General features: G+C 47.7%; 1 pseudogene; it reads left to right on the forward strand.

The window, feature by feature from the left end:
* Positions 1 to 15,636: 15,636 nt before the first annotated feature.
* On the forward strand, positions 15,637 to 17,255 carry LOC109761554 (F-box/kelch-repeat protein At3g23880-like; annotated as a pseudogene).
* The last annotated feature ends 8,528 nt before the right edge of the window (positions 17,256 to 25,783 follow it).

Below are 25,783 nucleotides of genomic sequence, written 5' to 3' on the forward strand. Positions count from 1 at the left end.
ACTATGCAATCAAATTGGTAGAATCCATGTGCCCTGTTGTGATTTCAGTTACTTTCAAGTTTCAGTATTTTTTTTCGGTGATTTTGATCGCTTGTCCATTGTGTATATGTCTGCAAAGCTTCAGTGTAAGTGGCTAATGGCCATATCCAAGGTGGCATTCATTGCATGACAAAACCAGACTGGGAAGTTCATGGCTCAGTTCTACGATGCATTTTTCTTCTTGTATGGAAGCTTGTTTTAAGTTCGTTGTTTGATTAGTTGATTATATGAAACAGTTTATGCCACCTGAAATATCAAAATGCATGCCGATTCATTCCTATGTGATAAATTTACAATCATTTGGTTGCAGATAATCCTATCAATACCCCTGGACTAGACCACCTACGGATTCCATGTTTGTTGTTTGCTATGTGTTCATCCATTTGACCATTCTACATTTGATTAAACAGTTTCTCCGTGCAGATTAAGAAAATTGTTTACATCCAAGGGTTGCGACTGCATCTCCTTGAAGAATTGTCAATTTCATGTGACATATTATCTTGAAAATGGTCTATGTGCTAGGTTTGGCATGTTGTTGGAGATTGAAATAAAGGGTCTTGATATTTTGCCGCCAGTTCTACTTGATCCTAAAAAAAGGCGAGACATACATCGAAAATGATATATGTTGTTAGCATATTGTTACAAAGTTAATTTATGGGATATGATAAGTAACTGATGTAAAGCAAACAAATATGCATCTACTCTTGAATTTTATTATCCTTTTGTGAAAGATAGTCCCTGCAAACTTGTATGCTAAATATCTTTTTTCTATGTGACATAATGAATGGACATGCTAACTGTTAATTATGGGAACGCCATGCTAAATATATTTTTTCTATGTGATATAATGAATGGACATGCTAACTGGTAATTATGGGGACGCCATGACATGTATGGCAACAGGGAAGGATAAATTCAAAGCTTGCAGATTGAATGCCTGGATGAGAGTGCGAAGGATCGCTGACACTACATTGTGTAAATTGTTTTGTATCCACGGTAGTAGAGAATGATTGATTCTTTGCCCTTAATGCATGGATGAGCGAGTTAGGAGGAAAAAACATTGTACATTTGTAATTTGTTGTGTATATGACTCCTCAACTTTATATGATTGCTCTATTGTATTTTCGTTGGTAATTTTGTTGTCATCACACGTGTCTTATTTGCCTCTTTACATTATTCTATAATATATATAATCCTTACATTTTTAGTGCATGTGATATGGTAAAAAAGTATTGTGGCCGTTTATATGATATCGAAAAGTGGATTTTTGAGCGCTCATATATGATGCGTTTGATCCTAATCCGTTATACCCCATATAAGCATGTCAAGTTAAATGTGTACTTTATTGTATGAGCAAAGGATAAATCTTATGCTTTAGGCAAGTTTGTGAAGTATTAGATCACATCAAGATTTAAACTCGAAGAGTGCTTGGGTGTACTCCAAAATCATTGCACATCCATGATTGTAGATATATGTAGTGCGTTTTAGGAATTCAAAATTTGTATTCTAATGAGACGTGCATTACACGTGCACACTTACTAGTTCAATTTAATGTTCCACCTACATATTCATTGCTCTGTGTCACCTTCGGTGGTCGCCTTTAGAGCATCTACAGCCTACGCCTCAAACCCACTTCATACGTCCGGACGGACTGCCCGGTCACTGTCCAGTCGTAAAGTTTTGATCCAGACGGGCACCTCAAACGGCCAGGCTGACTGGCACCCCTCATATCCAGCCTAAATATGGGGCGCCCGGGCACGCCTGTCATGTCAGACCCGACAGCCCGACCCCACTCCAAATTGCATCAAATCCACCCCCAAGACCTGCCGGATCCATTTGCTATACCCTCCCTTCTTCCTCCTCCGCGTCGCCCGTCTCATAGCTCCGCCGCGCGCGCGCTCCATAGCCATTCCTAACCTCTGCGCCGCCAGCTCCGACAGAGCAGTCCTCTCTCCCGTCCTCGCCGCGGGGGACGTCGTCGCCGGCCTGGACGCCACCGCGGTACGTCCGGTAACTCTTTGGCTCCTTCTTGCTCTTGATGTGTTCGACACATTGTCCGACCGGACTTTTTTGTGATTTTGTCAGGGAAAACGATGGATTCCGATGCTTCGTCGGACAAGGAGTATGGACCGACGGAGCTAGACCAAATGATTCAAGATGAGTTCTTTGATTCGTCAGATTCGGACGAAGAAGTGGACATGATTATGCTCATGAGCATGCAAGAGGAAATGAAATGACAAGTGGAGCATATTGTCAACTTTAAGGGCTCAATCAAAGGGAGAAGAGTGATCAATCGGGACAGAGTGTCCGGAGCAAAGCTACTACACAGGGAGTACTTTGCGCCCAAACCTACTTTTCCGGATGATCCATGGTTTCGTCGCCGTTTCCGCATGCAGAAACCATTGTTTTTGCGCATTGTGGAGGACTGGAGGGAGTGGAGGCACACGACGACTATTTCAAGCTCACAAGGGATTGCTGCAGACAACTCGATCTCTTTCTCTGCCAAGCAAAAGTGCACGGCTGCTCTGAGGATGCTTGCACTTGGTATTGCTGCAGATGTCATTGATGAGATGGTCAGGACGGGGGAGAGCATGTGTTTGAAGACAAGACTACTATCAAGTTTGCCCGCGCCGTGATGGAGGTGTTTGGACCTGAGTATCTCAGAAAACCAAAGAAGCAAGACACAGAGAAGTTGTTGGCTATTGGAGAGGCAAGGGGCTTTCCAGGAATGTTCGGATCAATTGATTGCATGCATTGGCAATGGAAGAACTGCCCCAAAGGTTTGCGGAAATGTATCAATGTTACACCAGAGAGGCCACCATCATATTAGAAGCGGTGGCATCACATGACTTATGGATTTGGCATGCTTTCTTTGGAATGTTGGGTTCTCACAACGATATCAACGTGCGTCAACGATCTCCGGTGTTCAGGAGGCTTTGCAATGGGGAATCACTGTCGTGCAACTACACCGTCAACGGACAAGAGTACAACATGTGATACTATCTTGTCGATGATATCTATCCTCGGTGGTCGGCGTTTGTGAAGACCACATCCGAACCGCATGGCGATAAACATAACCACTTTGCAACAATGCAGGAAGCGGCTAGGAAGGATGTGAAGAGGGCATTTGGTGTACTTCAAGCTCGTTGAGGAATTGTGACGAATTGGTTTCGCCGAAACCGATTAATTGTTGTCGGCTTTGGAAATGCCGACTCGATCCTAATCGGCTTAGCCAAAGCCGACTGGATTCTAATCGGTTTCGTCGTATCCGACTGGATCCAATCGGCTTCACCTAAGCCGACGGTGTATTATTTTTGGAAATTTTCAAAACCACGTATTATTTCTTGAATTAATGAAAACAGATGTATTATCTAAAAAAATAGCTGAATGCTATATGTTTTTTCGAAACGGAGGCAAAAAGAATTGCCTCATCGATTAATTAAGAAGAAGAGAATTGCCCAATTAATTTACGGAAACCGGGCGAAAACCGATACAAACAAACTCACTCAACACGAAGCACCACGGCCACATAGATGGCCCGCCAAGTGCTCCCAACACCCAACAAGCACAACCCTCAACACTTCTACAATGCAACGGAACCCAGGGTGAGAAAACGGCAATGATGACTCAAAATACCAAGGCCACGTCGACAACACGAGAAACCGAGCACAATCCATCATGACATCGCAGACGCCTTTCCTCTCGCATCATCAACCATAGGAACCTCCAGCTGCTCACTTGACAAAGGTGAATCTTGACCCTCGCTTGAGGTCGTCGACGTGTCCACCTTCATATGATCCACTGATAAACTCAGACATAGCTCCCTAAGCTCGGGCATGACCTGCAGTACCGGAGCCACAAGCACGGCAATGGACTCGCCCTTAGTGGAAGACAACATAGGATGGGAGGTAGGCATCAAGGATGAATTGTCTCCAACACGAGGGGAGAAGGAGCCATATAACTCCACCCCCTATCCTCTGCGGAGCAAACATCGGCCGCACAAGGAGAGTGCGGCGTCAGAGAGGTCTGCAACAGAGCCGGCGCAAGGGAGAGTCTACTCAGAGCAGCCTCCGCTCGCTCTAAAAAGCTCTCAACACGCGCCAGACAACCTTGCAGCAACGCAGTCTGATCAGACAAAGCGGACTGCAACATCAGCTCCGACGAGTTGGCGAGCCAACGGTACCAGAGACGACAGACGCCCAAGACCCACGATGAAGCGTCTTGGATGGGAGTGCGGATCTCATCGGACCCTCACACGAAGCAAGAGCAGGACGATGCACGACGTCGAGCTGCGACACGAGCGGCACATCATTGCATGGCAGTGAGCTTAGAGGACGCCATGGATTGCAACATCCACGCGCACGATGACCGTTCTCCAAACAACGGGAGCACCGCAACGGCTCTTTGCAAACAGCCGCGCGATGACCATGAGCGAAGCATCTGTAACATCTACCGCGAAGCCAAGCGGGGATGGGCGAGGAGCCATTGTCGAGGAAGGCGACGAAGTCGGACGACGCAGGCCGCGCCGCGGTAGCACCTCCTGCCAACCCTCGTTTGTGTCTGCGTCATGCCCCACGCACATCCCTCCAGAGTCAAGGGCCTTGGTGGCAGCCGGCGGTGTCTGGGGAGCCAACTCCTCTTCGTCATCTTCATCGTCATCGTCGTCAGCAGCGGAGGCCCACAACACCGCCCGTGGTGGCAGCGTCACGGCCATTTCCTCTTCACAGCCTACGTCGTCCCCATTGACAGAGGCAACAGGGGCCGGCAGCAACACATCCGAGGCGGCATCGGCAAGGACAGGGGAGCCAGGCGTCGCGACCGAAGCAGTTGTCGACACAGGCTCCGAACAGGGCGTGCACGCAGCCTTAAGACCCCCGTCCTCCCTCCTGAACCTGGAAGCTGGGGGCAGCGGCCGCGGTCGAGGGAGAACACCGGCGATCGGGGTAGTGCCTGCAGCCTGAGCGCACGACGCAGACGGCGGAAGGACGACGGGTGCAGCAGCCGGAGACGATGGAGTGGTGGCCGCCGCGGAGGCTCGGGTGAGCAGCATTGCAGGGCGAACCGAGAGACGGGGCGCCGCCGAGACTGGCGTGGGAGAGGTCTTCGCGGGGTAACCGGATCCGGTCACGGCGGCCGCAACGGAGGACGGAGGCCGGAGGTCCGGGCGACGGCGGCGCCCGCCCAGCCGCAACTTGCGCGGACGCGAGAGCGCCATCCCTTCCCAACGCATGACGCCGAGCCGAGCCGAGCCTAGCAGAAGAGAGAGGGCGAGCAGGGGACTCCGGATCTGGCCTGGGCAGCTGCACAGCTAGCCGAAGATGGGAGATCGAGGCGCCGCCGCCGGGGGCGCTCACCCGACGCGGGTGCCGTGGCGGGAGCTCATCCCTTGGCTATGTCCTGAATGCTATATGTCATTTATAGCGAGAACGTCTTACAAAAGAAAAGTTTATAGTGAGAATAGTATCCGAGTCGCCTGAAGGCACGCACATATAAGGCGCCCGTTAGCTCAGGTCGTTTGCTTGCGCTCAGGTCGTTTTTGAGGGACTCGTTGATCCGGCATAACTTGAAGCGCGAGCATGTAACAAAACACTAGCTTTGGGCCTTCACTTAGACTCTATCTGTGTCACTTCGGACTGCATTGAAGTGGGGCAAACATTGACTCTCGTGCTCCATGGCAATATGCTACAATTCTACGGAAATTGGCAATGGCTCCTAGAAGCCTTGGCTCCTTCACGAGAGATCAAGGATCAGAGGAATCTTTTCAGGAACCTCCAATTCATCCACGAGGGACGTCAACACAATGGAGAGGCTCGTATGCTTGCCAAGGCGGCAACCTCTCTTTCTATGGAGCGCCATTTGTGGCTGTCATTTTTGCTCAATATTATTTGTATCCTAATGATCATTGAATTTCAATAAAGGGTACAGTTTCTAAAAAAAAGTTTTGCTTGCTCGCTCGGTTCGACGTACTAGTTTGGTCCATTTTTTATGTTTTTTGCTTTCTTTTGTTTCTTTACCATTTTTCTTCGGTTTTTCTTTGTTTTTTCATTGGTTTTCTTCATTACTTTCATGTTTTACATTTTTTTTCTATGTTTTTCTTTGCTTCTTTCTCAGCTTTCACAAGCCTTTTTGCTTTTCTTTCTTTTGATTTCAACTTTTTTACATACACATTCAACATTTTCTGTATACATCAGGAACTCTTTTCTGTATACACGTTAAGATTTTTCAAATACATGATCACCATTTTTGAAACAAAATTTTATTCTTTTATGTCTATTTTTTATACACATTGCACATTTTTTGCATAGATCAGGAACACTTTTTATATAGATGTTTAACATTTTTAAATACTTATATTTTTTTATGTCTAATTTTTTGATAACACAGTACATTTTTTGTATACATCAGGAACACACACACACACACACACATGTTTAACATTTTCTCAAATGCATGATTAATATTTCTGTAAAAGCACATATTTTTTATGTTATTTTATCCACACATTGTATGTTTTTTATAATAGACAAAATTTATATACATGTTTAACATTTTCCAAATACATGATTAAGTTTTTAAAAATTATATCTTTTATGCCTACATTTTTTTCATACACATTATACATTTGTTGTATATACATCAGGACTATTTTTATATACATGTTTAGCATTTTTAAGCATATACCTTTTGATGTCTACATTTTCATAAACATTGTACATCTTTTGTATACATCAGGACCTTTTGTGTACATATTTAAAGTTTCTCAAATAAATGATTAACATTTTTTTCATATAGTATATGTTTTGATGTCTATTTTTTCATACACATTATACAATTTTGGTATACATTAGAAACATTTTTCTATCCACATTTAACATATTTTTAGTAGCATGAGTAACATTTTTTAACTTTTGTATATAAAGTGATCTTTATAATAGATATATTTAGAATGTTTCAAAATACAAGTAAAAGGAAAAATAAAACAAAAAGAGAATGCAAAAAATGTAAAAAAGAAAAGAAAAGAAAAAAGCGTTGTTCTTGTTTGTCCCTGCTCGACCGGCCGAATCTGGTCTCGCGTGAAGGGAGACATAGGCACGTCCTCTATTCCCTGCATAGGTCATGGAATAGGGATCTAACGTGTACCCTCCCACACGACTCGTCGGCCGGCCCATTTTGGTTTTTCTCCGACCGGTTTTAGAGCAAGTCCAACAACTCCCGTAACTATGGCTGGACCAAAAGCTCGTAACTCGCGAGCTTAATGAGCGCTCGATAGTTCGGCTCGTTAAGTTCGTAGCTCGCTTCTTAATGAACAGAGCCAATCATTGATTTCAGCTCGTTAAGCTTAACGAGCTTAACGAGCGAGCTAATAAGTTTCACGAGTAGCTCGTTAAGCTCGTTAGTAACAACACAACACATATTTTCATCTTACGTGACAAACTTTTGTAGAACCTCAGCCCATCTATTCAATCTAATCGACATATAAGGCAACAGACTACTGCATTTATTTCTGTAGTCACCATATTTCATTTTGAAAACCACAACTACACATTCATCCTGTATATCGTAACACATTATAATCTGTTAACGAGCGCTCGTGAGCGCTCACGAGCTTAACGAGTTTCAAATGAACCGAACCGAGCAGGGTTTTCTGCTCGTTAATCTGAACGAGCTTAACGAGCCGAGCCTTAACGAGCACGAGCTTAACGAGTACGAGCTTAACGAGCCGAGCTGCTCGTTAGTCCACCCCTACCCGTAACACCAAAAGAATCGGGGTTTATGTGAATGCTGGAGCAAAAAAACCTCTCCAACAACTCTTGTAAATTGGCCATAAATTTTACAGGATTCCATAAAAATGATCTTTTTTCTTCCCCGGGTTTACGGGACGGTCATCTCCACATATAGTTATGGCTACTTTACGCGAACTATTGGAAAGAGTTTTTTTTTCAACTTCCCGTGAATACTGGCGGAATGCTGCCACGACCACCTACCGCGGCCCGTGCCAACCACCGGAACGCCGCCGTCGGCCACGCCCGTGCCTGCGCCGGCGCTCGCGACCTCGCCCATGCTATTGGGGAACGTAGCATGCAATTTCAAAAAAATTCCTATGATCACGCAAGATCTATCTAGGAGATGCATAGCAACGAGAGGGGGAGAGTGTGTCCAAGTACCCTCGTAGACCGAAAGCGGAAGCGTTAGTTTAACGCGGTTGATGTAGTCGAACGTCTTCACGATACAATCGATCAAGTACCGAACGTACGTCACCTCCGAGTTCTGCACACGTTCAGCTCGACGACGTCCCTCGAACTCTTGATCCAGGAAAGAGTTGAGGGAGAGTTTCGTCAGCACGACGGCGTGGTGACGGTGATGGTGAAGTGATCCCCGCAGGGCTTCGCCTAAGCACTATGACAATATGACCGGAGGAGTAAACGGTGAAGGGGGGCATCGCACACGGCTAAGAACAATTGATGTGCTTTAGAGGTGCCTCCCGCCCTCGTATATAAAGGAGGGAGATGGGAGGAGGCCGGCCTAGGGCGCGCCAAGTGGGAGGAGTCCCACTTGGACCCCTAGTCCAATTCGTCCCCCCCCCACCTTTCCTTTTACCGGAAGGGGAAAGGGGGAAGGAGAGGGAGGAGGAGAAGGAAAGGGGGCCGCGCCCCTCCCCTTGTCCAATTCGGACTCCTCATGGGGGGGCGCCACCCCCTTGTGGGCTGCCTTGCCTCCCCTCTATGGCCCATATGGCCCATATCTTTCCCCCAGGGTTCCGGTAACCCCCGGTACTCCGATATGTATCCGATACATTCCGAAACACTTCCGGTGTCCGAATACTATCGTCCAGTATATCAATCTTTACCTCTCGACCATTTCGAGACTCCTCGTCATGTCCGTGATCTCATCCGGGACTCCGAACAATCTTCGGTCACCAAAAACACATAAATCATAATACAAATCGTCATCGAACGTTAAGCGTGCGGACCCTGCGGGTTCGAGAACTATGTAGACATGACCGAGACACATCTCCAGTCAATAACCAACAGCGGAACCTGGATGCTCATATTGGCTCCTACATATTCTACGAAGATCTTTATCGGTCAAACCGTAATGACAACATACGTCATTCCCTTTGTCATCGGTATGTTTACTTGCCCGAGATTCGATCGTTGGTATCTTCATACCTAGTTCAATCTCGTTACCGGCAAGTCTCTTTACTCGTTCCGTAATGCATCATCCCGTAACTAACTCATTAGTCACATTGCTTGCAAGGCTTATCATGATGTGCATTACCTAGAGGGCCTAGAGATACCTCTCCGATACTCAGAGTGACAAATCCTAATCTCGATCTATGCCAACCCAACAAACACCTTCGGATACACCTGTAGAGCAAATTTATAATCACCCAGTTACGTTATGACGTTTGATAGCACACAAGGTGTTCCTCCGGTATTCGGGAGTTGCATAATCTCATAGTCAAAGAAATATGTATAAGTCATGAAGAAAGCAATAGCAATAAAACTTAACGATCATAATGCTAAGCTAACGGGTGGGTCTTGTCCATCATATCATTCTCCTAATGATGTGATCCCGTTCATCAAATGACAACACATGTCTATGGTTATGAAACGTTAACCATCTTTGATTAACGAGCTAGTCTAGTAGAGGCATACTAGGGACACTGTGTTTTGTCTATATATCCACACGCATGTATCAAGTTTTCGGTTAATACAATTCTAGCATGAATAATAAACATTTATCATGATATAAGAAAATATAAATAACAACTTTATTATTGCCTCTAGGGCATATTTCCTTCACATGCCACCGCCGCCCCTTGCCGGTGGCCACCGCAAAGCCTGCCGTCATGTGTGTCACTAGCGAGTCTGAGCCAATTATCTATTTTTTGTGTAATTAAAATTAAAATGAAATTGAATTTAGGGGAACTCACAAAAGTTGCTTTTAAAAAATTCCCTAACTTTTATGGGAAGGCCAAAAAACCAGTTTTAGGGGAAGTTGTCTAGGGGCCAAAAAAACCAGTAAGGTTCCTGAACCCCTTTTTTCTTCTTTTTGTTTTGTTTTGTTTTATCTTGTTCTTGTTCTTTTCTTGCCGAGTCAAATCCCACCCTAATTTTTCCTCACTCACTCTCTCTCCAAGGGAAGGGAAGGGGATCCGCCTCGCCGTCACTGTCGCCGCCGCGGCTCGTCCTGCATTCTGGCTCCTCCGCTCCGCCGTCCGCACCTCATGCTATGGCCTCCTCCATCTCGAGCTCGAGCACCCCTCCTGGTCTGGGCGCGGACGAGCACGGCCCCACCACAGTTTGACACCCCCGCCCCGCCCTGCCTGGGTCAGCAAGCGTCGCTCCCCTCTACCTCCCACGGACACCTTCTCCACCGCCTTCCTCCCCGTCGCAGGTGAGCACCTTCGCCGTCGTCCCTCTCTATCCCTCTTCATTTTTCGGTACAATGGGCGGTTGGCGCTCAGATTAGATGCGACGGAACACGCTCGCGATGCGCACATAGCTGGCCGCCGCCGCCGGAGCTGGACCCTCCGAGGGTAAACCTCTTGTACTGAGTATTTAACCAAAAACTACCACATTTCACGGAAACGTGACAGAAAACTACCACTTTACGATTTTGTGCGGAAAACTACCACTTTTGTCCTAATCCGTGGCAAAAAACTACCAAGTCTCGAAACCGGTCGCTTGGCCCGCGCCAAGCACCAAACTAACTAGCCGGTCCCACGTTTCAGGTGCCACGGTGGCCAACCGACGCCCGCCGCGCGTTAACGGCGCGTCCGCGGTCGGAAACGGCGTCGTCAGAGGATCAGCATCAAATGGCCGATCCCACGTTTTGGTGCATTGAACGCAAACTGACAGCCGCCGTTTCCGACCGCGGACGCGCCGTTAACGCGCGGCGGGCATCGGTTGGCCACCGTGGCACCTGAAATATGGGACCGGCTGGTCAGTTTGGTGCTTAGCGCGGGCGAAGCGACCGGTTTCGAGACTTGGTAGTTTTTTGCCACGGATTAGAACAAAAGTGGTAGTTTTCCGCACAAAATCATAAAGTGGTAGTTATCTGTCACGTTTCCGTGAAATGTGGTAGTTTTTGGTTAAATACTCTCTTGTACTCTATGTTGGGCTATAGTGTATTTAGCTTCAGTAGAGTGTACATGATTCAGTTTAGCCGTGCATGACTGACTCTGTTTTCGCCAGTTATATATCACTCTGTTTCTAGTATGGACACGCAAGTCTTGAGTTGGTTGCATCCAGTCTCCACGTCCAGCACTTGCACTTGTCTCTCTCAAGTCCTGTATAAAATACCCCTGCAATTGCCATTACTGATCAATGCAATAGCTATGCTTTCTACCAGTTTATACCTGCTTGTCTACTTGACTAGCTGAATGCGCGTGCGTTGCCACGGATCAACAAAATCAGAAAACTACGACGACATACTACGACGACATACTACCATCACATGAAGTATGTAAATGTGTGTGTGCATCCGGTTTCTTTTCTCCTATCCAAGCGTCTCATTGGCAATCTAACAAAAAAATCAGCTTCCCACGCAAATGGGGCCTTGATTAGTGACGCAACATGAGCGGACATCAACCTTCAGGAAGTACCCGTCAAGCTCACCAGATGCCGGCTCACCGCAGAAGTAATTCTGCACACATGAAGACTTAAAAGGCAAAAATCAATGTCTTAGAAAATTAAAAGAAGCTACACATATAAAAGTGTAAAAAGGTATTAAGTGGGGGCAAAATTGTGGAATAGCTCTGATGAATGCATAAAAGGCAGTACACTACCAGAATAAATTAGTCTATGTGGCACTTTCATTATCATCGAAGTTTACATGCTCTTAATGTACCCTTCGAGAGCATAATGAAATCCTAAATAAAATAAAATTATTATCAGCATAAGCAACATACAAGGTGTCTAGAAAGCAAATAGTAATGGTCATTTTGACAGGAATCAAAATATGACACATTATTTAGAAAAAAGAGTTATAAATTCAATGTGCAGGCAACATGATACTAATTTATACACACGCACTTGTCATGCCCGCAGCAGGAACCATTTGAAAAACAAAGTAATCATTATTGGTATACATATACTTGTCTTGGACACAAACCGAAACCTACATGCAGCTGAAATCATGCATGAAACCTGCATGTACAAAATACATCTATATTTTCTCAAGGTTGATAATTTTATAGTTTGGTAGCCATCTGCAACCATGCATCAATTCTCAGAATCATATCATGATTGATTTTTTTTTCAATTTGGTAGTCTGCAGATCAATATAACAAGCAACAATTTGAGGGTTGGGAGACATTCCTAATATGATTCACTTTTTTACAATGTAGTTTCATCATCATCGAAAATTTCCCAATTTGGTAGTTTGCATATCAACATAACAAGCAACAATTTTCCACTTTCTATAACGCAGTTCATCTAGAAAATGACAAACGGGACGTGGGCTTGACACCTAATGATCATCTGCATATTTTAAATGATACCTTTTAGACCTTGTGATAAAAAAAGATGTTGAACTATTGGCAAAGATTCAAAATCAGTCAAGAGATTATTTAATTAGCACCATGATTCTACAACAAAGTGATCAAATTTGAGTACCTCTGCCTTGAGTCGAGCACCTCCATTGTCATCTGATTATTCAATGACGGACTGAATCAGACACAAGACACACAGTCATATGCCTAAATTCAGAATAACACAACAATCACACCAACACCCATCAGGAATACACACTCACTGCCCTGGCATGCAGCGGTTCATGCTCCTTTTGAAATTGCCTCTCGTGATGTGACTTTCATGTTTTAACCATGTGCCCGACAATCAAATCAAGTCAGATAGTGACTCCAACTTCTTATTAATTGTGTGTTCCGTTGAACCTTTTAAGCGGTGAAATTACTTGTGCGCATACCATTCCGATGGGCATGTCGCAGTTGATGTTGGAGGAGCCATCCAGGGGATCAAAGCAGACACAGTACCTGATGGGAAATGAAGAGCCACACGTACACTTCATCAGAAACAGCAGAAGTAAAATTGCTCGACCATATCAAGTTTGTGAGCAGAGCATATGGAGTGGAGGTTTTTTACACACTTCCCACGGAGCTTTCGGTCCAAGTATGAAGCCTCCTCGTCCTCCTCGGACACAAGAACGCACTGCATATATGACGCCGTTCGCAGAGCAGTGTCACAAAACAGAATAGAAGCAACGATCTTGTTCAAAAATTAAAAGAACCGAGATGAGAGAAGAGTCATACGGTGCGGCCACTGCTGACAAGGGCATTGACCAACACCTCGTTGGGAGAGCACGTCCAACTTCTTTCTGCTCCTCCACCTGAAGAACCCACGGCAAAGAAAACAGGCAATCATCATCATAGCACCATTCTCACGGAAGAACAACTTTGATGAAGAGAGGAAACAAGCGCTTGCCTGGACGTTGCTCTGAACTGAGAGGCCGATGAGCTTGGCTTGGCCGACCTTGTTGAGTGTGACGAACTTGCAGCCGAGGACGATGTGGGAGAGGAGGATGAAGTCGCCGCGCGACTCCAGGTGCCTGCTCTGCTCCTTCAGCAGGTATCGCGTGATGGTCATCAGGTCCGTCCGGAAAGCGTCCGCCGCATGATCCATCTCGTTACTTCGACCGTGGACGATCCTCTCCCTCGCCGTTTACTTAGCCCGGATAGAGAGTTTTGTTGCCTGCGCCCCTGTTCCCATCCCGCCGCCTCCGCCTCCCACGGCGGCTCAAGAGGGAGATCTCGCCTCCGACGCCGCTGCTCCCTCAAGGACCCGCGTGCGTTCCCGCCTCGTGTACGTCTCCACCGTGTTCACACTGCGTTGGAACCGGCGATCCACCTATTTGACACCTATTCCATTCGCCTCTCCTTCGTCTCCGGCCACGCGCTGCATGACTACTCCGGTGCCGCAGATTCAACCCACCCAGCTGTTCGAGGAGAGTGATTGGAGGAGTCGAGGCAACGGGACGATTGCGATGGCACCAGTCGAGGAGAATGGATCGGGAGCGAGGGGAAAGCACGAGATCGGCCAGAAGCCCAGAACCGCCGCTGCGCTCCTGCCTCTCCCGTATCTCCCTCTCTCTCTCTCTTCCACGGCAAGCGGAAGGCACGGGATGGGAGGCATCCCAATCCTCTAGACCCTTACGGCACCCGCAGAGGATCATGTGTGGGTTCCGCAGAGGCGAGCACAAGGGGCGGCGACGAGATCGGGGGCGAGGGGTTGGGACGTGCGACGTGTGTGACGACAGTTTTCGTTCTTGTTTCGAGCTGGGATTGATTAACCGGTCGGTTCCCTCGTTTACTTACGCTGGTTAACTCGAAAAAAAAACAATTAGATGGGGGCGACGTGGGTGGGAGGATGTATCGATAGCTAGCGATAGGAGGGAGGTCGAACCATCACGACGTTCGATTCTCCTTTAATAGTAGAGATATTAAGCTGCCAGTTCAAAACTGAATCTCGGTCGACTCCTCGTAACGTTCCCTCCTCCTCGCTCTCGCGACCGCGTCCCCCCCCCCCCGGCAGGCGGCCGGCCGCGCACCTCTCTCTCCCGCCTCCAGCCCCCCTCTCCCCTTCCTCCGCGCCGCCGTCGCTAGCGCCCGCGGCCAGCCTGGCCCCGGGGTCGCTGGTGGCGGCGGCCTTCCTGCCCTTCCCCTCCCGGTGGCTCCGGCGCGGGGCGGAGTTGCACCGGGGGGTGCTCCTAGGCAGCGGCGGTCCAGCTGGCAGCGGGGTTCCCTGTCGCAGAGCAGGCGGGCGGCTGGGCGGCGGCGCCGTCGTTAGTGGCGGGGTGGCACTGTGGCTCGTCCTGGCGGCGGTGCTCGGCCCAGATCTAGGCCCTGCGGGGCCCATCTGGGCCTGGGCGGGCCGCCGGCGGGGCTGGTTGGCGGCGTGATTCCCGGGATGCAGGGGAGCGGTGTTGCGCGACGGGGGCTGGCAGCACCGATGCCAGCTTGCTGCAGCACGGCCGGCGGGGCTTAGCAGGCCCGTTTCGGGCCTGGCCGGGCCAGGGGTGGCCTGGTATGCCCCGCTGTCGTGTCCGGTCGACTACCGTGATAGTGCCGGAGGCTCGACTTCTCGCACGACGGCGGTGGAAGTGGTTCCCTTCCGCTCGGCATTGGTGCTGTTGTTCTCGTCGCGTGGCGCTTCTCTCCGGTCTTCTCGGCCTCGTGGTGGCCCTCGTAGTGAGACGGCCTAGGCGGCGGTGCAACCGCGGTGGCGCATTGGGTGGTAGTTTGGATGGTTGGCTCCGGATGGGCGGTGGTGTTTGGTGTCCGGGAGAAATCCTTGCCGGTTCGTCCGGCGCCGATGCGGTGACACCGGCGGGTGCCACCATTCCTTCTTGAAGGGCGTCGGTGGTAGCCATCCCCTACTTTCCTCCGCATACCGGGGGAAACCCTACGACTTGTCCGGGCAGCAGCGTCGTCGGCGTCGCATACCTTCTTGGAGGTGCTGCTTGGTATGCGGCACTTGGAGCCTCGGGCGGTGGTGGGGTGTTTCCGGAGGGTGCAGCGGTGGCGGTCCTTCCGCGCTTTGTCGATCTGCCGTTGTTGGCATTATGTTTCTTCTTCTTTTTTTGTCTTTGGGCTTGTTGTGCTGCTCGCCCCAGCGTCGAGATGTATCCTATGTTGGCTTGTTGCTTTGGAATGCAAAGCGGGGGAAACCCTTTTGCGGTCATATTAAGCTGCCCCCCCCCCCTCTGAAGGAGCTAGCCGTGTGGAGGACTAAATCTTGTCGCTTTTCAGCTGACCGGACTCGACGGAGCACTACGATGGCCGGCAAGAGAGGCGCAACCCTGCTTGAGGACCTGCCCGAGGAAATCGTTGACAAGATACTCATCAGGTTGGCGCCCAAGGACGTCGGCCGCTGCCGTGCCGTCAGCAAGTCATGGCGCAGCGCGACATCCACGCCTGCATTCATGCTCGAGCACCGCTGCTGCCAGCCGTTGCTCCCCATTGTCGACGGGTAAGGGCGGCCGGCCAGCCTCGTCGTTCTCCGTGATGCCGGTGCCGTGAAAGCCCTCCACCAGCAGCAGCTCTAGCCTTTCCTCCCGGGCTACAAGCCACTTTCCCAAAATCGCCTCAGAGGCGCTTGTGATGGCTTCCTTATCGTCTCTCAGGGATACACGTTCTACATCTGCAACCCGGTCATCCGCAAGTGTGCTCTCCTGCCGCGGCCTGAGAGGGAGTACAATGTCGTAGCCGGTTTCTACTGCCACCATTCAACTGAAGAGTATAGGGTGCTCTGGGTCTCATGTCCAGACGACTTGTCTAACTCCAGCTTATACATCCTCACGGTGGGATCTGACAGGCCGAGGCACGTCAATGTCAGAATGTCAACACTCTCATCACCTTCAGCGGAACAGGGTTTACTGAGCAAGTTGTACTCTTCATACAGTTCACCACCAGTCCACCACCATGGCAGCCTGCACTGGGGTCTTTGCGTTTACGTCAACATTACAGGAGGTGGCGTAGACATTATTGTGTTTGACACAGAAGCAGAGTCATTTCGGTGGATGCCCGGTCCCATCCATTCCCAGCCATACTGTTACTGGAAGCTGTTTGACATGGAGGAGACGCTTGCTTTCTGGTGCAGCTCGAGGGAAAGGTCTTCTATGGATGTCTGGGTGATGCAGGATTACAAGGCTGAAATCTGGGCTTTCAAGTACCGGATTGACCTGTCAATGGTAGAGGCATCAAGACAACTTTATTTAACTTCTTTCAAAAAGAAAAGGAGACTATCACTTGATTCAACACTGCAGTATTTGAACAATATGGTTGTGCTAAACGAGCGTGAGTTGCTGATCACGTTTAATAAGAAAAATGTGTTGCGCTGGGATATTGATGGCAAGTTCTTAGGTATTGTGAGCATTGGAAAGAATCAGTACTGCATGTCGCTTACGCACCACCGCCTCCAAGAGAGCATTGTTCCGATTCCAGGCCATGATATGATGCAAGAAGAATATGAGGAGCATCCATTCTCCACAGGGCATGCCTGAAAGGTCATGACTTCTGGTTTGCTTTTCTCTTGGACTGGGAGCATGCCTCTTCTTCCTAGCTCTTCTTACCTGTACTACCAGTCAAACATGTCGTTTTGGATGGTCGCTATGATGATTTTGTGCTTTTTATGATGTCCTGATCATCTTGTTAATGTTCTGAACTATGGAGTATCGATGTATGACATTAATAACGTTTTACTACTGTTCCTCGCTGCCTCCCAAATCTACTTCAGTGTTGGCATGGTTAAGATGCACAGATGGCAGCGTTCATATGAGTGACCCGCTCTTGGTCATGCTCTTTGAGCGAATGCATATTTTTGTTGCTGGAATGTTATTGTGGATCTCTTCTATATGCCATTTGTTTGATTTCTACTGTCCGGCGTGCAATGTGGTTGTAACTTTTAAGTTTCACCAGGTTGCACCTGTTCTTCATGTGAAATGTTATTTCAGGCATACTTGCATAGCCGTGCATATCATCATCAGTGTCTTATGAAGGAAGAAATCCTTGGTTCTTTTTGTTAGGGCCTTTTGTTTCCTCCTTTCTTTTTGTGCACAAAGAAACTTCTTGAAGATTTGCTCTCCTGGGGCAAGATGGATATGATGGTTCTTTGTTCATCTTTCCCCGTATAAAATATTTTTGTAACTTGACTACATGGTGTGTTATGGCGCTGCTAGAAGGAGGGCGCGAGAGGGCTGGCCGGGGGCCTTTTTACCCACAGTCGGGCAAGAGGGAAGGGATTTCCTTCTTAATTCTTGCTTGATTAGATTGATACATCTCCTCTCTTTATATAGAGAGGTTTACTTGACTCCCAAGCAAGGCTTACTTGACCCCTAAGCAAGCGACCCTTATCTCTAATTAACCCTAAGACTAACGGGCTATACTGCCAGCCCAGGCCATTAGGCCCATTACGTACTCTAACACTACACCCCACCTGGACATGCAGCTTGTCCTCGAGCTGCAGCCTAACCAACTTATAACCATGACTCGACGCAACACAAACCAAACACCTAAAAACAAGCCTTTTACATGTCGGCTTGTTTTATTACTCTCAACCTGAAACGGACTGGGACGATTTATTTTGGACCCCTTAACAAAAAGTGGACACCATCCGCACGTCGAACGTGCACGTGTACAGCCACCTGGATCCCATGGACACCATTTGGACAAAAGGAGTGCATGTGTATGACCACCTGGAAGTGGTCGCAAGAGCGACCAGCAGAGACGCCCTCGCGGCGGTCGGCGGAATGCAGTGGTGCTACGCGGTGCGCTCCTGTTGGTGACACCTTGCCGTCTCCCCGCCGGACGGCTGTTGGTCTGCACCACACAGAGAAGAGTGGAGGGCTTGCGATGGAGAATGATGAGGAGGGGTGCGCCCCCCAACCGCTGATGTCACAGACTTTGAGGTCGCTGCCCGCGGGGAAAACAGCATGCCCAAGATCCCCGACGCAACGGACGAAATTGAGCTCCTTTGCATAGTGAAGCGCAACTGGGAGGAGCGGCAGCTGCAGACCACGCATCTCCCGCACACACCGACGTGCTAGGAGGCCGCGCGCAGTAGCCTGCAGCCTCACCGCCGCCGACACATGGCGGGTAGTGATCCAAGCAGGAAGCGGTGACGGCGACGGCGGGAACTTGATCTGCTGGATGGGGACGTCCTGGGGAAGCGGTGATGGCGACGGCGGGAACTTGATCTGGTGGATCAGGACTCCCGCCGGCGCGATCGATGCGGAGCCAGAGCTGACTGGCGACGGCTGCTGCGGTGCCACGCCGGGCACGGCGGAGGCCGCCAGGAGCGGCAGCTGCCACTTCAGCCAGGGCAGGGCGGTGGTGGCGGTGGATGGCAGCTGCAGCGGCTGCGGTGCCGCGCCAGGCGCGACGGAGGCCGCCAGGAGCGGCGGCTGCTACTGAAGCCAGGGCGGGGTGGTGGTGGCGGTGGATGGCAGCTGCAGCGGATGCTGCAGTTGTTGGGGAACGTAGTAATTTCAAAAAAAATCCTACGCACACGCAAGATCAAGGTGATGCATAGCAACGAGAGGGGAGAGTGTTGTCCACGTACCCTCGTAGACCGAAAGCGGAAGCGTTAGCACAACGCGGTTGATGTAGTCGTACGTCTTCACGATCCGACCGATCAAGTACCGAACGCACGACACCTCCGAGTTCAGCACACGTTCAGCCCGATGACGTCCCTCGAACTCCGATCCAGACGAGTGTTGAGGGAGAGTTTCGTCAGCACGACGGCGTGGTGACGATGATGATGTTCTACCGACGTAGGGCTTCGCCTAAGCATCGCTACAGTATTATCGAGGTGGACTATGGTGGAGGGGGGCACCGCACACGGCTAAAAGATCAATGATCAATTGTTGTGTCTCTAGGGTGCCCCCTGCCCCCGTATATAAAGGAGCAAGGGGGGAGAGGCGGCCGGCCAGGAGAGGGGCGCGCCAGGAGGAGTCCTACTCCCACCGGGAGTAGGACTCCGTCCCTTCCTTGTTGGATTAGGAGAAGGGGGAAAGAGGAGGAGGAGAAGAAGGAAAGGGGGGTAATAAACATTTATCATGAAATAAGGAAATAAATAATAACTTTATTATTGCCTCTAGGGCATATTTCCTTCAGTCTCCCACTTGCACTAGAGTCAATAATCTAGATCACATCGCCATGTGATTTAATATCAATAGTTCACATCGCCATGTGATTAACACCCATAGTTCACATCGTCATGTGACCAACACCCAAAGGGTTTACTAGAGTCAATAATCTAGTTCACATCGCTATGTGATTAACACCCAAAGAGTACTAAGGTGTGATCATGTTTTGCATGTGAGAGAAGTTAAGTCAACGGGTCTGCCATATTCAGATCCGTATGTATTTTGCAAATTTCTATGTCTACAATGTTGTGCATGGAGCTACTTTAGCTAATTGCTCCCACTTTTAATATGTATCCAGATTGAAGACTTAGAGTCATCTGGATTAGTGCCAAAACTTGTATCTACGTAACCCTTTTACGACGAACCTTTTGTCACCTCCATAATCGAGAAACATATCCTTATTCCACTAAGGATAATTTTGACCGCTGTCCAGTGATCTACTCCTAGATCACTATTGTACTCCCTTGCCAAAATCAGTGTAGGGTATACAATAGATCTGGTACACAGCATGGCATACTTTATAGAACCTATGGCCAAGGCATAGGGAATGACTTTCATTCTCTTTCTATCTTCTGCCGTGGTCGGGGTTTGAGTCTTACTCAATTTCACACCTTGTAACACAGGCAAGAACCCTTTCTTTGCTTGATCCATTTTGAACTTCTTCAAAACTTTGTCAAGGTATGTGCTTTGTGAAAGTCCAATTAAGTGTCTTGATCTATCTCTATAGATCCTGATGCCCAATATATAAGCAGCTTCACCGAGGTCTTTCATTGAAAAACTCTTATTCAAGTATCCCTTTATGTTATCCAGAAATTCTACATCATTTCCAATCAGCAATATGTCATCCACATATAATATCAGAAATGCCACAGAGCTCCCACTCACTTTCTTGTAAATACAGGCTTCTCCAAAAGTCTGTATAAAACCAAATGCTTTGATCACACTATCAAAGCGTTTATTCCAACTCCGAGAGGCTTGCACCAGTCCATAAATGGACCGCTAGAGCTTGCACACTTTGTTAGCTCCCTTTGGATCGACAAAACCTTCCGGTTGCATCATATACAACTCTTCTTCCAGAAATCCATTCAGGAATGCAGTTTTTACATCAATTTGCCAAATTTCATAATCATAAAATGCGGCAATTGCTAACATGATTTGGACAGACTTAAGCATCGCTACGGGTGAGAAGGTCTCATCGTAGTCAATCCCTTGAACTTGTCGAAAACCTTTCGCAACAAGTCGAGCTTTATAGACAGTAACATTACCGTCAGCGTCAGTCTTCTTCTTAAAGATCCATTTAATCTCAATGTCACGCCGATCATTTGGGCAAGTCAATCAAAGTCCATACTTTGTTCTCATACATGGATCCCATCTCAAATTTCATGGCCTCAAACCATTTCGCGGAATCTGGGCTCATCATCGCTTCCTCATAGTTCGTAGGTTCGTCATGGTCAAGTAACATGACCTCCAGAATAGGATTACCGTACCACTCTGGTGCGGATCTCACTCTGGTTGACCTACGAGGTTCGATAGTAACTTGATCTGAAGTTACATGATCATCATCATTAGCTTCCTCACTAATTGGTGTAGGAGTCATGGGAACAGATTTCTGTGATGAACTACTTTCCAATAAGGGAACAGGTACAGTTACCTCATCAAGTTCTACTTTCCTCCCACTCACTTCTTTCGAGAGAAACTCTTTCTCTAGAAAGGATCCATTCTTAGCAACAAATATCTTGCCTTCGGATCTGTGATAGAAGGTGTACCCAACAGTAACTTTTGGGTATCCTATGAAGACGCACTTTTCCGATTTGGGTTTGAGCTTATCAGGATGAAACTTTTTCACATAAGCATCGCAACCCCAAACTTTAAGAAATGACAGCTTAGGTTTCTTGCCAAACCATAGTTCATACGGTGTCGTCTCAACGGATTAGACGGTGCCCTATTTAATGTGAATGCAGTTGTCTCTAAAGCATAATCCCAGAACGATAGTGGTAAATCGGTAAGAGACATCATAGATTGCACTATATCTAATAAAGTACGGTTATGACGTTCGGACACACCATTATGCTGTGGTGTTCCAGGTGGCGTGAGTTGCGAAACTATTCCGCATTGTTTCAAATGAAGACCAAACTCGTAACTCAAATATTCTCCTCCACGATCAGATCATAGAAACTTTATTTTCTTGTTACGATGATTTTCAACTTCACTCTGAAATTCTTTGAACTTTTCAAATGTTTCGACTTATGTTTCATTAAGTAGATATACCCATATCTGCTTAAATCATCTGTGAAGGTCAGAAAATAACGATACCCGTCGCGAGCCTCAACACTCATCGGATCGCATACATCAGTATGTATTATTTCCAATAAGCCAGTTGCTTGCTCCATTGTTCCAGAGAACGGAGTTTTAGTCATCTTGCCCATAAGGCATGGTTCGCAAGCATCAAGTGATTCATAATCAAGTGATTCCAAAATCCCATCAGCATGGAGTTTCTTCATGCGCTTTACACCAATATGACCTAAACGGCAGTGCCACAAATAAGTTGCACTATCATTATTAACTTTGCATCTTTTGGCTTCAATATTATGAATATGTGTATCACTACGATCGAGGTCCAACAAACCATTTTCGTTGGTGTGTATGACCATAGAAGGTTTTTTATTCATGTAAACAGAACAACAATTGTTCTCTAACTTCAATGAATAACCGTATTGCAATAAACATGATCAAATCATATTCATGCTCAACGCAAACACCAAATAACACTTATTTAGGTTCAATACTAATCCCGAAAGTATAGGGAGTCTGCATTGATGATCATATCAATCTTGGAACCACTTCCAACACACATCGTCACTTCACCCTTAACTAGTCTCTGTTTATTCTGCAACTCCCGTTTCGAGTTACTAATCTTAGCAACTGAACTAGTATCAAATACTGAGGGGTTGCTATAAACACTAGTAAAGTACACATCAATGACATGTATATCAAATATACCTTTGTTCACTTTGCCATCCTTCTTATCCGCCAAATACTTGGGGCAGTTCCGCTTCCAGCGACCAGTCCTTTTTGCAGTAGAAGCACCCAGTATCAGGCTTAGGTCCAAACTTGGGCTTCTTCACTTGAGTAGCAACTTGCTTGCCGTTCTTCTTGAAGTTCCCCTTCTTTCCCTTTGCCCTTTTCTTGAAACTAGTGATCTTGTTAACCATCAACACTTGATGCTCTTTTCTTGATTTCTACCTTCGCCGATCTCAGCATCGTGAAGAGCTCGGGAATTACTTTCGTCATCCCTTGCATATTATAGTTCATCACGAAGTTCTATTAACTTGGTGATAGTGACTAGAGAACTCTGTCAATCACTATCTTATCTGGAAGATTAACTCCCACTTGATTCAAGTGATTGTAGTACTCAGACATTTTGAGCACATGCTCACTAGCTGAGCAATTCTCCTCCATCTTGTAGGCAAAGTACTGCCAGAGGTCTCATACCTCTCGACACGGGCATGAGTATGAAATACCAATTTCAACTCTTAGAACATCTTATATGCTCTGTGGCATTCAAAACATTTTTGAAAGTCCCGGTTCTAAGCCGTAAAGCATGGTGCACTAAACTATCAAGTAGTCATCATACCGAGCTTTTGTCAAACATTCATAACGTCTGCATCTGCTCCTGCAATAGGTCTGTCACCTAGCGGTGCATCAAGGACATAATACTTCTGTGCAGCAATGAGGTTAATCCCCAGATCACGGACCAAGTCCGCATCATTGGTACTAACATCTTTCAACTTAGTTTTCTCTAGGAACATATCAAAATAAAACAGGGGAGCTAAACGCGAGCTATTGATCTACAACATAGATATGCTAATACTACCAGGACTAAGTTCATGATAAATTTAAGTTCAATTAATCATATTACTTAAGAACTCCCACTTAGATAGACATCCCTCTAATCATCTAAGTGATCACGTGATCCAAATCAACTAAACCATGTCCGATCATCACGTGAGATGGAGTAGTTTCAATGGTGAACATCACTATGTTGATCATATCTACTATATGATTCACGCTCGACCTTTCGGTCTCAGTGTTCCGAGGCCATATCAGTTATATGCTAGGCTCGTCAAGTTTAACCTGAGTATTCCGCGTGTGCAACTGTTTTGCACCCGTTGTATTTGAACGTAGAGCCTATCACACCCGATCATCACGTGGTGTCTCAGCACGAAAAACTTTCGCAATGATGCATACTCAGGGAGAACACTTATACCTTGATAATTTAGTGAGAGATCATCTTATAATGCTACCGTCAATCAAAGCAAGATAAGATGCATAAAAGATAAACATCACATGCAATCAATATGAGTGATATGATATGGCCATCATCATCTTGTGCTTGTGATCTCCATCTTCGAAGCACCGTCATGATCACCATCGTCACCGGCGCGACACCTTGATCTCCATCGTAGCATCGTTGTCGTCTCGCCAACTTATGCTTCTACGACTATCCCTACCGCTTAGTGATAAAGTAAAGCATTACAGGGTGATTGCATTGCATACAATAAAGCGACAACCATATGGCTCCTGCCAGTTGCCGATAACTCGGTTACAAAACATGATCATCTCATACAATAAAATTTAGCATCATGCCTTGACCATATCACATCACAACATGCCCTGCAAAAACAAGTTAGACGTCCTCTACTTTGTTGTTGCAAGTTTTATGTGGCTGCAACGGGCTGAGCAAGAACCGCTCTTACCTACGCATCAAAACCACAACGATAGTTTGTCAAGTTGGTGCTGTTTTAACCTTCGCAAGGACCGGGCGTAGCCACACTCGGTTCAACTAAAGTTGGAGAAACTGACACCCGCCAGCCACCTGTGTGCAAAGCACGTCGGTAGAACCAGTCTCGCGTAAGCGTACGCGTAATGTCGGTCCGGGCCACTTCATCCAACAATACCGCCGAACCAAAGTATGACATGCTGGTAAGCAGTATGACTTATATCGCCCACAACTCACTTGTGTTCTACTCGTGCATATGGCATCTATTCATAAAACCAGGCTCTGATACCACTGTTGGGGAACGTAGTAATTTCAAAAAAATTCCTATGCACACGCAAGATCATGGTGATGCATAGCAACGAGAGGGGAGAGTGTTGTCCACGTACCCTCGTAGACCGAAAGCGGAAGCATTAGCACAACGCGGTTGATGTAGTCGTACGTCTTCACGATCCGACCGATCAAGTACCGAACGCACGGCACCTCCGAGTTCAGCACACGTTCAGCCCGATGACGTCCCTCGAACTCCGATCCAGCCGAGTGTTGAGGGAGAGTTTCGTCAGCACAACGGTGTGGTGACGATGATGATGTTCTACCGACGCAGGGCTTCGCCTAAGCACCGCTACACTATTATCGAGGTGGACTATGGTGGAGGGGGCACCACACACGGCTAAAAGATCAATGATCAATTGTTGTGTCTCTAGGATGCCCCCTGCCCCCGTATATAAAGGAGCAAGGGGGGAGAGGCGGCCGGCCAAGAGAGGGGCGCGCCAGGAGGAGTCCTACTCCCACCGGGAGTAGGACTCCCTCCCTTCCTTGTTGGATTAGGAGAAGGGGGAAAGAGGAGGAGGAGAAGAAGGAAAGGGGGGCGCCGCCCCCCTCCTTGTCCAATTCGGACTAGAGGGGGAGGGGGCGCGCGGCCTGCCTTGGCTGCCCCTCCTCTTCTCCACTAAGGCCCATGTAGGCCCATTAATCCCCCAGGGGGTTCCGGTAACCCCCCGGTACTCCGGTATATATCCGATAACCCCGGAACCATTCCGGTGTCTGAATATAGTCGTCCAATATATCAATCTTCATGTCTCAACCATTTCGAGACTCCTCGTCATGTCCGTGATCACATCCAGGACTCCGAACAACCTTCGGTACATCAAAACATATAAACTCATAATATAACTGTCATCGAAACTTTAAGCGTGCGGACCCTACGGGTTCGAGAACCATGTAGACTTGACCGAGACACGTTCCCGGTCAATAACCAATAGCGGAACCTGGATGCTCATATTGGCTCCTACATATTCT

This window comes from Aegilops tauschii, chromosome 2 (assembly GCF_002575655.3).
Source record: "Aegilops tauschii subsp. strangulata cultivar AL8/78 chromosome 2, Aet v6.0, whole genome shotgun sequence".
NCBI lineage: Eukaryota > Viridiplantae > Streptophyta > Magnoliopsida > Poales > Poaceae > Aegilops > Aegilops tauschii.